Raw genomic sequence first — 14,738 nt, 5'->3', positions numbered from 1 at the left:
AAACAGCACTCTAATGTCTTTTTGTCATTGCGCGTCAAATGCAGTGTTCCCCTTTCATTTTCCTCTTTCGCTGCTCTATTTGAAAACGGACGAAGACACCAATTTCCTGGTTTTCGAGATGGCATCAGAGGCTGGATGTGAAAGGAAATAATGGTGTGAAGCTTTATAACACTCAGTCATCCCACTCATAAAGGTGTCCATACGTGCACTCGGAACCAGGACAACCCCGGCCGCAGTTGGATGATGGCTTTAATGGCCGTGTCATCGGACTTACTGCCGCATAATAAGGCGAAGAGATGTGCGGAACGATCAACCCATCACCACCTGCTGCTAAATATTCGAGATCCTGTGACATTATGAGCCTTTGTGTGGTGAATTTGTAGCCTTATGGCTCTTGTCGATTCCAAAGTCACCTGAGATGTTACCGACATTGGTTTTGATCGTGATCGATATAAGAGTCATTCTATTTGTACTGCTGAAGTTTAATTAAAGAGATGTGTACTCATTATCTTGAACCAGGGGCCTGGCATGCAGACAATTTTTTTTTTTAACTGTGACGGACCCCACGCAAAGAAAATTACCCGGTAAGTATGTAACAGTTTTGGTCATATTGTGCATGGTCTGATGTGATCATCACAACATAGGAAACCACACACATAAAGATGGTGTTCCACCACTAGTCTAGAATCCAGTTTCCGAGGTCGGGCTCTCACGTGATCACACATGATCTCACATCCACAAAGACGAACAGACACCCCCGAGTCGGCATCCATGGTTGCTGAGTGTTTCCGAAGAGAACCAGAGGCGGTAGGGTCGTAAGATGACGATGTCGCCAAGAAAAGATATGCCTTGGAAAATACTTCCTGCCGTCTTGGGAATCCACTTTTATATCGTACGTAGTGTCGGACATATTTTGTTTCATGAACTGCTGCTTCCTTGATTGGCAACATTGCCTTAAGGTCAAAGCTCACAGAGTCAAATGAATGGAGAGTAGTCGGGTTTCCCCACACACACACATGAAGATTTTTGGTGATAAATATTGACCATGTTTCATGTTTAACAATCAGTTATGCACCGATTACAGTCTTAAACGCCGCTCCGGCCATCGCAATGCAAAGCGGACACACTTTGCTTCCCGTTCTATGTTTTTGTTTCAGTGTTGTGCCGAGTTAAAGATCTGCGTTTTTGGTAAGGCTGGCCATGACACTGGCCTCAAGACGCTGTGCCCATATGAAGACTTGAATTTGCCTGAGTTTCATTACTAGGAGGTTACCTGTGTGCCTTACATATTAGTACAGGCAGGACTACTGCTTTAGGCTCCACGGTTGAGGCAGGACCTCAATCAACTGTTTATTCAGAGATTTTTTTTTCTTTCATAATATCAATTAGCAAAAATAGCGGGCAATGTATCAGAGTAGAATTATACCGTTTCTTGAGGAAACGTAGTGGAGTAAAAGTTGAAGCTGCCACAAATATAAAATAAAGCAGTTACGTTAATAGTCTACTTGAGTACAGTGACAAAGTATTTGTGCTCAGTTACATTACATGACCACAAAAACAAATGTAGAAACATTCCGAAGTGGCAAAAAGAAAGTGTTGAACGCTGGACACATTGCACAAGCTTGCCACAGTTGTTCTCTTTGGTGACACGGCCACACAAGAGAAACAGATTTGGAACTTGATCGGAGCCACAGTATATCTTACTTGTGGAGATTTATCATTTGTGAGTATTGTTGTCCTTCAGGGTACAACTTTCCAGTACTTAGTGGTCTGCTCAGGTTACGCTAAATGAATAAATACATAAAAGATATGACTTGTTGGCTTTTCAGAATTGTTTCAAGATGTAGGTCAAACAATGCATGTTCATTCAATAAACCCTGAGCTAACTTTGTCCTTTTTGATGATGAAGAATTGCATCATTTATCCCAATTGAACTGCAATAAAGTCTATTGCAAGGATTTAAGAGCCTCACGCACTTGAACCGGCAAAATAATTTGAAGCGTCATGACTAACCTTGACAACTCACAATCATCAACTTGCAAAGCTCGCCAACGGCACTTAATCGCAAAAGAAATGACTTTGTGCTGTAAACAGGGATTTAGGGATTCACTCTTATTTATGTGAGAAGATGAGAGACGCACTGGATTAGAAGAGGAATAATAAATAATGAGCACGGGCAAGGACCAATGAATATTCAAATCCTCCAGAGTCAAGACTCCAGTCAAGCTGATGAGCAAAAACGAAATGCATTTGGTGGTGCAGGTACAAAGGGATTAAATGTTACATCATTTACTGTGTGTTTTGTCATAATCTAACGCTTAATAAAAATAAAAATAAAAAAAAATCACGACAAGTATATGAAAAGAAAATAGTGATCGATTAACATATAAAATAGTTGGTTGTATGACAATGACAAAAACTTTGCTGCCACCTTGGAGGCAAGAGATTAAGTTGCAGTGACTTGAGGAGCTTCGTGAAGACCTTTGCTGTAATTGTGTGGCATTTCTAGACAATTTTGTGGGGGGGTGCAATTACCTGGAGACTTTTGCAACATTGCACGCACGATGAATGGCGCAAGGCGGTCTCCGACTGCCCACATCACTTGCGCGGCCGACGACATCATCGGCAAGGGGAGATCTTGGAGTTGACCTGCCAATGTCCTGTATGAACCACAGCGAGTCTATTTTTTGCTTCTGCATTCAAGCATGGCGTACTCGGGGAGACTGTACTTCCAACTGCCTTGATTTAACCGCTCAATTCTACCTGTGCAAGTTCGAGCAAAATACCAAAAGAAAGAAAACGCCAGCCTTGCGCTCGGCACAAAAACAGCATTTACTGTTTGTAGATGTGTTCTTATTCAGTCCACCCAGGTGAAATTATTACTACTGTATACCATGCGATTGCTATGTGGATGAATAGCATGGCATGCATGAAAAATACAGTGTGGTCCAGTTCTGGAAAAAAAATTCTGTATGAAAAACTAAAAGTATTGAATCGACTCCTTCAGTACTCTTAAATGTACTTAAATACAAAAGTAAAAACACATTTTACGACCAGTTTTATCCACTTCACGTAAAAAGAAAAATGTCTTTTTAAACCAAGAGTTTGCCAGTGTTGGCTCAGGCTTGCCATCAAAACATGTTCCCGTAGCGTTGCATTGGTTGTGAAGTGGAAAACAGAAAAACGCTAAATTAGCTGATGATAACAACTGCAAAAGTAGTCCTTATCTGTATGTGATTTTGCTGCTCTAAATTTGTTGCATCATCGTAATGAATTCTGCCTGGTTTTCCATCCATCAGTTGATTCAATCGGGATTTAGTGCTTGACTTTACAGCTCACTATTTGTCTGTTTTACAGTTTTGTCATCTGCAGAGGTTAAAAAAAAAAAAAAAAAAAGAAACAGCTATTTTGACAAAGTAAGGGATGGAAAGGGCAGATATATGTGTTTGAATGCCCGGAGTAAAAGTAAAGTTGTCAGAGAAATCAATACTCAAGTAAAATAAATGAAAAATGTGGTTTGGTTTACTCCATTATTTGTCACCATTGTATATGACAATGATTCTATCAGTGTATGAACAAATGACTACATAAAAATTATTGCTGTAGTCACATTTCAGCAATGCCTTAAGCATAAAAACAAAAATTTTAAAAAACCCCACCAAGATAGGGGGGGAAAAAAAAAACCAACACAGTAACTGTGATTTGATGGAGACACACTGCTCAGTTTCCCTTCAGTCATCATCAAACATTTAAGGCAGCATGTTGCACAGCGTTGGATGTGTTGTGGATGCAACTGTTGTCCTTCATCCTGATCCGAGTCAATAGTAGTCCACTACATTTGAATGTTACAGTTTGACATTCATGTTTTTGCTGTACAAAATTAAAAGTATGCAAGCATAATTTATCTACATTTTCTTGTTTTGACGGTTTTTAGGATGACAGATGAAAGGTTAATATGCCAGCTGTGGCCAAAATGTCTGTCATCCTTGAATGACTGCAAATCTCTGCAGAGCAACCACTGGTTCGGCAATGACCTGAATCACAATGAATGTCTCTCTTTCTCGTATTATCTTTTAACAAACAAGGTTTTACAGAAATGTATTTCATCAAAACACACCACAACAAGAAAGCTTTAGCACCAGAACCTTATCACGTCAATCTTTCTTTGTAATAATGGATTGGAAATGAGCAGTTTGTTGCTCTGAGCTTGTAACAATGAGTAGCAAGGTACGACATGTTACCAGAAACCCTGTGCGACCCTCAAAGTATTGCACTCATCATTTACAGCGGAATCCATGCACAGCAATTCCTTAGTTCAAAGCAAATGTAAAGTCGCATGATAGTGCAGTGGTCTCCATGCAACCGATGTAACATTGATTCCCACTAAGACACACGGTGCACCAGAAATGTGCCCTTCCTCCCATTAACTGGTGACCATAGTAGTCCTTTTGTCTGGATAGGCTCCAGCTTCCCGCAAAACATTATGTACCGTATTTTCCGCACTATCGTATAAGGTGCACCTTGAATGAATGGCCTCTTTTAAAACGTTTTTCATGCTTTGTTTTCATATATAGAGCGCACCACATTATAAGGTGCATAGAATAGAAGCTACAATAGTAGGTGGGGTTGCGGTATGCATCCACGAGATGGAGCTATGCTCAAGGGAATACGATAGAATACAATACAGCTTTATTTATTATTGCATTGTCACACCCGCTGCAGCTGTAATAAAGCACTTTACAGAACATTTAAAATACCACGTCAAAGAAATCAGAATATTGATCCTTATGTAAGGCGCATCGGATGAGAAGGCCCACTGTCGGCTTTTGAGGAAATCGCATGCTTTTAGGTGCGCCTTATAGTGTGGAAAATACTTCATTAAAATTCCTTCTCCGGGTGGAATTTCATTGGCCATTATATTTTGAAAATACCGTTATAATTAATGCACATGGACCGAAGGAGTAAAATCCGATTTTAATTCCCTTAACATTAAATCCATCAAGATTTTCACGGGATAAACGTCTAAAATAAGACAAATTAAAGCAGACAAATTGGCACAATTGTAACACAGTCATAAAGTGTACCAAATAATTAGTAAGGATGAGTCACACAGCCACATGTTAGACTAATGAGGGGGGGAAGTCAGTTGAAAGAAAAAAAAACTAAGAAAACAAAGAAAACCCTCTGCAGAGCGACTGGTCCAAACCATTATTTTGGTAAATTGGATTGTAAACTCTTGTCATCTGCTTTCTGCTCATTACAGGGAAAGTAGTGGCAAATTGAAAGTTAATACATGCCTTGTCTGTTTTATAAATGATAGCAGGAGCCATTTGAGAGTTGATTGTCAAAGGCAGATGAACTAAAGTTTGCACAGTAGTATCATACCTCTGGCATGATAGTATGGCATAAATGAGAAGCGTTTCTTTATCACCTCATCGTTTTTCCAAGCTATTTAGCCAAGATGGCGAAAATGAATTCAGAGGAGATGGGTTGAATGGGGATAGATCCCCAATTAGTGAAGCAGGACGCCGTGCCTCCAAAGACAGTTTACTGCAGCACACCAGGTTCTTGCTGTCTTCAACATTTCCAGTAATGTGCAAATGATGTCCAAGTCATGTATCACAGACGTTGCTCTGGACCCCTGCTGGCGCAAAGCAATCCCTCGTAGAGGAAGATTAACTTTCATCGGAGAATTGAATATTAAACTCGCTTGCGTCTTTGCTTTTCTGTTTATCCTCCTCTTTCCCCACTCCTCTCATTTGTGATTCCCAAGTTGACCCACATAACACAATAATAATATCAGAGGAAGAATTCATGTCGGTTGCTGGAGCTATTATAATGGAGTTGAGTCATGCTGAGTGAGATATTGTAATGAGCTTCAACGGGATCCAGACTGACATAAAAGAAGCCGGAAACCGAGGAACCAGAACCTGCAATTAATCAGAAAACATTTGGTGATACCAGTCAATCGCTACATCGTCAGAAGTCCATTGCGAAGGGTCAACGATATTTTGCTATTTTCCACCGGTGAGGCTTCTGACATAAGTGCCTTCATAATTAACGATTGTCCGATTGGTTCATTCCTACAAATGGCGACAAGGACCATTTAAACACAAGGTAAGGGGCAACAAGGGCGGGGCTAACAAACAGACTGGCACAGGAGGAAGAGTAAGTGAGCTGAAACGAGAGGAGAGTTATTCTTTCAAAATAAAACAGGAAGTGACCAGACCAACATGAACAACCTTCACTGCGGTGTATCTCATACTTGTCGCTCAAATGTTATTGCATCATAAAAATTGATGTAGCCGTATTGTCTCAGATCATATTGTAATTAGCGTCAGTCGTATCACATCGCATCGTGACTGGAGTGACTTGGAGTGGCATGGTAAGTATCGTGAAATGTATTGTTGACAGCATAACGAGAGTCATTTTGGCCTGAGTAATGGCAACGCACAGCCCTACTATGGATATCGGTAGGTCTAACTTTGAGGGTCAGTGGTTACTACAGTGGACAGGTTATCCTGTTATCAGGTTACAGGGTGCATGAAAGGGTTAAAATATAGAGCATTCATAAACTTTGGCTTTGCACTAAAGCCATATGAAACACACGCAGACCTCAGCGTGTTTATGTAAAGAGGTGCTTAGTAATGAAAGCTTAAAAAATAATCCTCCCACAGCCTCTTTCCCGGTGCTGATAATTTACACAGGCAAAGACATCAGCCAAACAAAATGAAGTCTTTCAATGTTTTCAGAGAACTCCCCAGACACACGTCCGCAAGCACGCAAATAGAATACATGAAGCATGTGTAACACCAGTAAGCCAGATTCACAAAACTGAGCAAGCATATCAATCAAAGTCAAGTCAAGTCTGTTTGATATTCATTGTTCAGCATTTGTTTGCTCACTTGTATGATTATTTGGAGACATTTTTTGGGAGGGAGGATTTGTTAAAGATCGCAGTTTGATGACAATTGTCATGGAAACATGAATTTGGTCCAGTTGTATTTGTCTGCAAATACAACTGCACGGTCACTATTCTGCGAGAACCCTTTGCTCAGTAAGAATTCCGTCTTACCCCAAACTCCAGCTTACCTTTTTGTAATGGTACAATGACACTTTTGGCTCATAAATGTTTGGTATAAACCAGGGGTCGGCAACCCAAAATGTTGAAAGAGCCACATAGGACAAAAAAACAAAAAACAAATATGTCTGGAGCTGCAAAAAAATAAAAGCCTTCTAGAAAACTTACAATGAAGGAAACACATGCTGTATGTAGGTAGGAGACTGGACTGTCTCAGAATTGTTTATGTTTTTCATTCCTTTGTTGTGTGTTCACAAACGCCCCCATAGAATTTATTTTGTGATTTCCTCGCTTAATTTTCTGTTTTGGTGCATTATTTTCGCTTTTCTTAGTGTCATTGAAGTGATCATTAATTTCCGTTTTTCGGAGGCTGTCTTTGAGCGCCTCTCGAGTCGAACAAGAGGAGAGAATGCACGGAGTCGGACGCAGACGCGTCTGTGTTTGTCGAGACTGTTAAAAGCATAAATAAAGTGTACATTTTTAAAAAAAACAACACCACAGCTCTCCTTTTTTCGGAGCTGCAACATGTATCTATAGCTATTTGAGCTATATTAGCCTACTATCAAACTGACTAAGTTTGCTACAATTACACGATGAGCCTTCATGATTAAATGTTTTTTTTTCGTGCAGTACATTCCGTAGAGCAGGGGTGCCCAACCTTTTTTGACCGAAGATCTACTTTTCGTTCAACCAACTTAGCGCGATTGACCCGCGCATACACAACACACTTACAGACGCATGCCTACCTACCATCGTCGAGATCTGACACGGAGGCATGGGACGCATTTTTGCAGCGTTTTTGACTATCGTAGCTCCCGTATACCGTTTTAAAAATGCTTTTCACGGCCCTCCAGATTCTCTTTGCCAGTCCCCTCGGTGAATTGTACATGAAACGCTGGGTTCTATTTATTTATTTATTTAATTGTTTGCAACAGCCACCTGCCTTGCATCCCGTCCTGCGAATAGAAACGTGTGTCGCAGGCTATGACGCAAATCTTCATTGACAGAAACGTTGAAATGTAATATTTATTCTACACATTTTTACAGCATTGGGAAATGTTAAGAATGTTTGTATCATGTTTTTACTTTACAGAAACCTTATTTAAAACAAACAAAAAAATTTGCCTCCCACATCTTTTTCCATTTTCAAAAATGTTTTATAAAGCTCCAGGAAGCCACTAGATGGCAATAAAGAGCCGCATGCGGCTTTGGAGCCGCGTGTTGCCGACCCCTGGTATAAACAAAGCACTGCAGATTGCTTCAATACTTTACTTGTAGTGAAGCATGGTGAGGCTTTTTCCACAGTCAATCTTAGCACAAACCCTTCAAGTCACTTTAAATGCGCAGCAGATGTGTGCTGATTCCCATTTAACATTTAACTTTGAATGTCATTTGTTGATTCTGAAAACAGGCACATCCCAGTTGAGACGGTGTGCACGCTTATGCAAACACATCTTAGTTTATTTTTACTTGCTTTCTTGAGAAAAAAAAGTTGTTGGTTTGAGCTGTGCAGGTTATAGGTTACGTTAACATTGAGAGAGGTTTTTAATCATTCATCTTGTTCACATTTTTTGAATCACAAAATCCTGGCATTTGAACATGGGTGTGAGGACTTTTTATATCCACTTCTCTCTGGGTCTGGAAAATGTAATTTCTTCCAAATCTGATGATGCCTAATTAGAGCAGTGACAAGTAAAAAAAAAAAAAAAAAAAACTCCTAGCCTGTCCTTTTTTGACCTTTTTATGCTGCTTAATGAGGTCAACATTTGGTCACAATGGCATCACTGGTATGACAGGCGCAAATGACATGAGGACAGTGATGTACTATAGATGACGTGTAACAGCCTGATCCCCTTTTATAAAGGACACGAATACCCTGAAGCACCGTGTGGAAAATAGGAATGGGAGGAACATGCAGGAGGGGTGGAAGGATTCTTTGCCTTCATTGATAATAATAAGAATAAGAAAATAGCGGCACAGCTCCTAATTATATTTTAGAACCAATCAAAACTCTGACCATTCACCTCACGGTTTGGATATTGCACGTTAGTTTTCTGCTCCTGCACTTATTCTGCCAAGTTCTCACCTTGGGCTGAATGAAATGTAGCCTGAATGACACTGAAATCTTGTAAATCAAGCGGTTTTCATTAAAATAATTAGACAACACAACACACTGTGGCAGTTTCATCCTCTCAAAGGTAGTTGACTTTGTTTGTGTACAGGAAGTATCCTAAGAAAATCCCCAAGCCTCCTCAGCTGTCTCCTCTTGATGCAGAGGCGTAGCGCCTTAACTCTGAGCACCTCCCAGATGGCCAAGCGTCTCACCCTAAATCTAAGGAAGGGCCCACAAACTTTGTAAAGAAAACTCCCTTTGTTCTTCCAAACACTAGCCACTGCTTTTCACTATTGGTGAGGGTTCTTCAGACTTTGCACTTTAACTTTCACGCACAGTCAGCTGGATGGATGGATGGATGGATGGATCTGGAGCATTTCCACATAAATAGGGATTGGCACTGAGCATCTGTGTCGATAATGCTACCTGAGACTGGGTACAGAGCAATCATTCGCACTCACACTCACACCTTCTGGCACTTTAGAATCTACAGGTAACCTCACAAGAGTTTTGCACTGTGTAATAGCAATAATACATAAATGTTAACCCTTTCATGCACCAGTAAGGATAACCTGATAACATGATAGGCTGTCCACTGTAGTAACCGCTGTCCCTGAAAGGCTTTATTTAATCCATACAAGCGCATATACTCATGCAAAACAAAAGTATCTAATTCGAACCTTCTTGTTATGAGGAAACAATACTCCCTCATGTCCCACTGTACTGATGTCATGCACTCGAATTGATTCAATTTACAAGGTCGTGTTCTTATAGTGCACCGTCGGCTTGATTATGGTGTGAGGAGGGCCCGGCCGGGCCCCGACCAAAGCGGTAACATGGTCCCCTTCCCCATGGGCTCACTGCCTATGGAAAGGGAACAAAGGGGTCAAGAGAGTAGTGAGCTGGGTGGCAGCAGAAGGCCAGGACCTTGGCAGTCCGATTCCCCGGCTGGCTGGCTCTAGTGATGTGAAATGTCACCTCTCTGATAGAAAAGGAGCCTGAGCTGGTGTTCGAGGTATAGATTCCTACTCTAGATATAGTTGGGCTTGCCTCAGCACACGACTTGGGCTCTGGGACCTGTTCTCTTGAATAGTTTTGGACTCTTTTCCCCACACGAGTTGCCAGTGGTGATAGGCGCCGAGCAGGTGAGGGCATACTGATTACATACTAGGTGCTTGAATGGATGGGTGGTGTGACAACAGGACGGTGTAGGCACAAATCCGTAATTCTTCTTCACACACACTCTCAAGGGACAGAATGCGGTTGGGGCAAGGCAGAGGGTCCATTAATGCACACCCGCTGCACAATACTTCTAAAGGTTTATAACTCTGCAAAGATGCATTGACGTTTCTGTTCCAGTCCAACAGTTGTTTTATTTTTTTCTTCGGCCCATGATATAGACTAGGGGAATCTCGTAATGTTTTACTGGCCATCATTTCAATTGGATTAGAAGCCCCTCCTCTTGTACTAACTCAGCCGAACTCATTTTGACGGCAAGGTTCTTGTCCAACTTGGATGCTCACTTGTGTTTCACTGCAGCTCAAGTCATCACTATGTGTGGCATCAGACAGTCTTTGTATAGCCCCATTTTTTTTACTTGAACCAATATATTTCATCAAGCCGCCCTGGTTCAGGGCTGACACCTACGCTAATACACATCCGTTCACACTGAAAGAGTAGACTGTCTGTAAGGTTTCCTCTCATACCTTAGTGAGTGGATTGGCTCTTTCAGTTTCAACGTAGCATAGGATTTCTTCAATGCAGCTGAGTGTATTCAGTCGCTGTAAAACAATATGCCTCTAAGGTACATGTTGCGATAAAAAGTGTGTTTAACCTGCAATTAAACAAAATAGCAGACTCCCAGAATTAACTAGATTAAATATTTTATGTTTCAACACTCTGCCTGCAGCCGAGAATATCGCGGTCTATGGACAACTTCCCCACAACTCCTTCTCTGTTACACGTCATGAAAAAAAGTACAGGCAGGGTAGAAAGCAAACTCATTCCTGGCATCAAAGCGCTACCCAAACTTTGTATCCAACACCAATGTTCTGTGAGAGCCAGGGGGAACACGAGTGACTCCAGTTCAAATTGGTCGGTTGGAAAATCATGGACCATTTCCTCCGCGACAAGGTAAATGGGGATGGCTGGTCATCCTGACTTATTTGCCCCGATTCACCATCATTTTACAATTGAGACCAGACTGCAAGAAATCACAGCATATTCGGGTGATCAACGTACTCTGACATGACCTGAAGACCAGCCTCCGACAATGTCTACGGAAATAGAAGAATGAGCAGAGTTCCTTGGAATGCAAGATAAATCTCTGTTTCCATGTACGGTCACATCCAATCATATTTCCTCAAACTTGTTAACAACATTCAAGTAACAGCTCGTGTGAATCCACATGCACTTTGGATTCATGCCTGTTCAGATGAATTAACGTTGATACAGAGTGAAGTTCAACCCTACACGTTTCATTTCTTTTTTCCCTCTTGTTGCGCTTGATCCTTTCACCATGGCAACATTCCTATCAACCATGTAAAGAGAAAATTCTTGTTTTATATTGCTTGAATTTTTAGGTAGAACAGGAAACTTTTAATCATAACTGCTCGAAGGATAAAGGTGTGGCCAAAGTTTTCCCAAACTGTAATAATAAAAAGAATAAGAAGGAGAAAAAAAAAAAAGAAGAAGCTTGTCCAACTTAACATATTCGCATTCCGGCGATTGAGTAGCGGATGTCAATAAAAGTTGGATTCACCAGTATGGCAGGCGATGTCTGAGTTATCATTGGTAGTTTAAGTTCACTTCACTTAACTTCACACTGATCAGTGTTTGTCTTTGATGTCCTTAACAATGGGAAGACTTTTTGACAATACAATAGCTCAGTGACTGTGATAACCAATTTGAAGAGGTTGTGGACCAGAGCCTTCAAAGACCAAGTGGCCCTCTCTTCTTGTCACAGGCAATAGACGCAGACAGACGTTTACCACCACCTCCTTCCAGTCCGCTACTACTTTGCTCGCTGCTGCTTGCTCACTATCATGCAGTTTCCAATGGCAACCAGCTGAACCAAAGCAGATTTCTCATTTGACAGATCATTATGGGAGATACTCTTTCTCCCTTCTTCTGCAGCTTCCAGTGTTGAGCTGGGTGGGGAAGGTGTGACACGCGTGTGCTCTCTCTCCTGTGTCTTCCTCTTGAGGTGTATAGGAGACAAGAAGGGAGGGTGCACTGTTGCACATTACTGTTGCCATGGGGATAGTGGCACTATTAGGGAAAAAAAAAAAGAATCGAGAATGCATGAGCTGTAGCTTCAGTCACCAATTATATGAGGGCGGGAATTTATTTTGGAAAGAGAGTAAGCACAGCTTTACTTGGTCCGAAAGAAAGACTTGGTCCGAGACCTTTCATACTGCCGCAGCGTTCAGATGAAATTAAGGATCAGCCACCTCACAAATGCTTAGGAGAGGAAAAATCCATTTCAATAAGGGGAAGATAATGAAGAGCTAATGGAGGCTTCATAATTGCATGTACCCAAGATAAAGGTGTTAATCAAATCCAGTGACTGCTAAGAAAAACAATCCTCTATTTTTCCACGCAGACGGGGCGATATATTGATCAACATCCACTCATTTTAATCACTCGTGAATGATTTTATCCTCTGACACTTTTTCTTTTTCCCTGTAGTTCAGTTTATTTTATTGAGGTGTGGGTTGATAACACGACATTGCCACTTGAATTTATTTCGGAGAAGGTTGAATGATGATGTCTAATGGTCATGCCTTTTATTATAACATACAATAGATGTGTTTATTAGTGAAGTATTTAGATGATGCCAAACAAATATTTAATCTGTGTTGATTAAGTTCTGCACATGGTAAAAATATGGGGCATGTGGCATCATCACCTAGAAAGAAAAAAAAAACATTTGTTAAGCACAAAGCACGTCTTTGACAGATTTGACACAGCGAATATATTAGAAAGATTAAAATGTGCATTTTGGGTGTAAGTGACATCGCGGCCATGCTTGTCAGCTGTTATTTATTCTGATGATTTCAGTGTGCAGCCCTTTGAAATGGCTGCAAAGAGGGGGGAAAATCTGATAAAGGTTGTGCTTAGAGTGAGATGATCCACTTTTATAGTCACTTCTTGGTTCTTGTAGAGTTCAAGTCCTCAAGAGTGGGTAAGGAAGTGTCCCATTATTCTTTCCGCTGCCCATTTTTGGTCTTTTTTTTTTTTTTTTGGGAGCAGTACCAATCAGACTTTGATGGATGAACCCAGAACTGATTCGGTGACTGTCACGTGGAGCTGCAAAGGAAAAAGTTAAACTGGCTGGGGTCGAGTGCCTGATGCAAAATTAGGTTTTTCCCCTGTGCAAGTAATATGAGTGGAGTTGCCCAAAACAGAGGGGGTGGGGGGGTGGGGGCGGGGGATCAAGAGCAAATAAAGTGGGAGAGGCAGCACAGTACGAAGACAACCATCTGTGGCACAATTTAAGTACTTGTACTGTTTTGTGACAGAAGTGATAGATGCACTGACTGACTGGGAGTGGGATGTTGCAACAAATTTATATAAGATAAAATAAGAAAACTTTTATTTGTCTCACAATGGAGAAATTCCCAATTTACAGCAGCAAAATTATGAAAGGGAGAAGTAGAAGAACAAAAAGTATATAGATAAATATAATACAGATAGATATCGGACACATTCCAGACACGGCATTGTCCCGCTTCGGTGACTTCTTTCTAAAGTCTGAGCTTCAGTGTTATGGCACCGATTGACCAGGAATGCACCGTGAAAGTAATCTAACACAATCTTCATTCTCAGTAAGCCTCATGTAAATGTCAGGATTGAAAAACCAGTAGTAGAAGTGTTGGTCCATTCAGTGGGAGATTTAATACTTTGTACACCAAAGACAATCATTCGTCATGGAAAAATAACGTCATCACATATGTTGACAGGAAAGAATGTTATTACACTTGTTCCAGTGCAAGTCTACTGTGCATATCGGCAATCTCTCAGAAGGATCATCAACGTCATAAGGAGGAAATGAGCACAATAAAAAGTTTTTTGTTTTTTTTTTACATCCATTTTAAAGGGGTTGAAACAAAGTTGTCAAACAGTGTACAAAATGTATCAGTCATGGAGTCACTTCAAACTTTTTGGCGGTCAAAGTCTCTTCGAATCTTTGAAAGATACACAGCAGTGAAATAAGCGTGAGGACTTGCAAGAATAAATAAGGGTCCTTGTTTGTGTGTTTTTGATCTAAAGAGAACACAGGCGTTCATTTTGCGATAAACTAAGCATCAAAAAATAAACATATGTTATCCCTATGGAGGACATCCTATGGGACGCTCAAGCGTATTGCTTTTACACTGTTACATTTCTGGGACAGATGCAATAGACTGGGGACTGACTTTTATTTAGTGGCACAAAAAAGATCTGCCTGTGAAAGCTATGTGTGTGTGTGTGTGTGTGTGTGTGTGGTGTGTGTGGGTGTGTGTGTGTGTGTGTGTGTGTGTGTGTGTGTGTGTGTGCATG

Source organism: Hippocampus comes, unplaced genomic scaffold, assembly GCF_001891065.2.
Source record: "Hippocampus comes isolate QL1 unplaced genomic scaffold, H_comes_QL1_v1.1 scaffold9, whole genome shotgun sequence".
Classification (NCBI taxonomy): domain Eukaryota; kingdom Metazoa; phylum Chordata; class Actinopteri; order Syngnathiformes; family Syngnathidae; genus Hippocampus; species Hippocampus comes.
Note: the sequence above shows the minus strand (reverse complement) of the source record.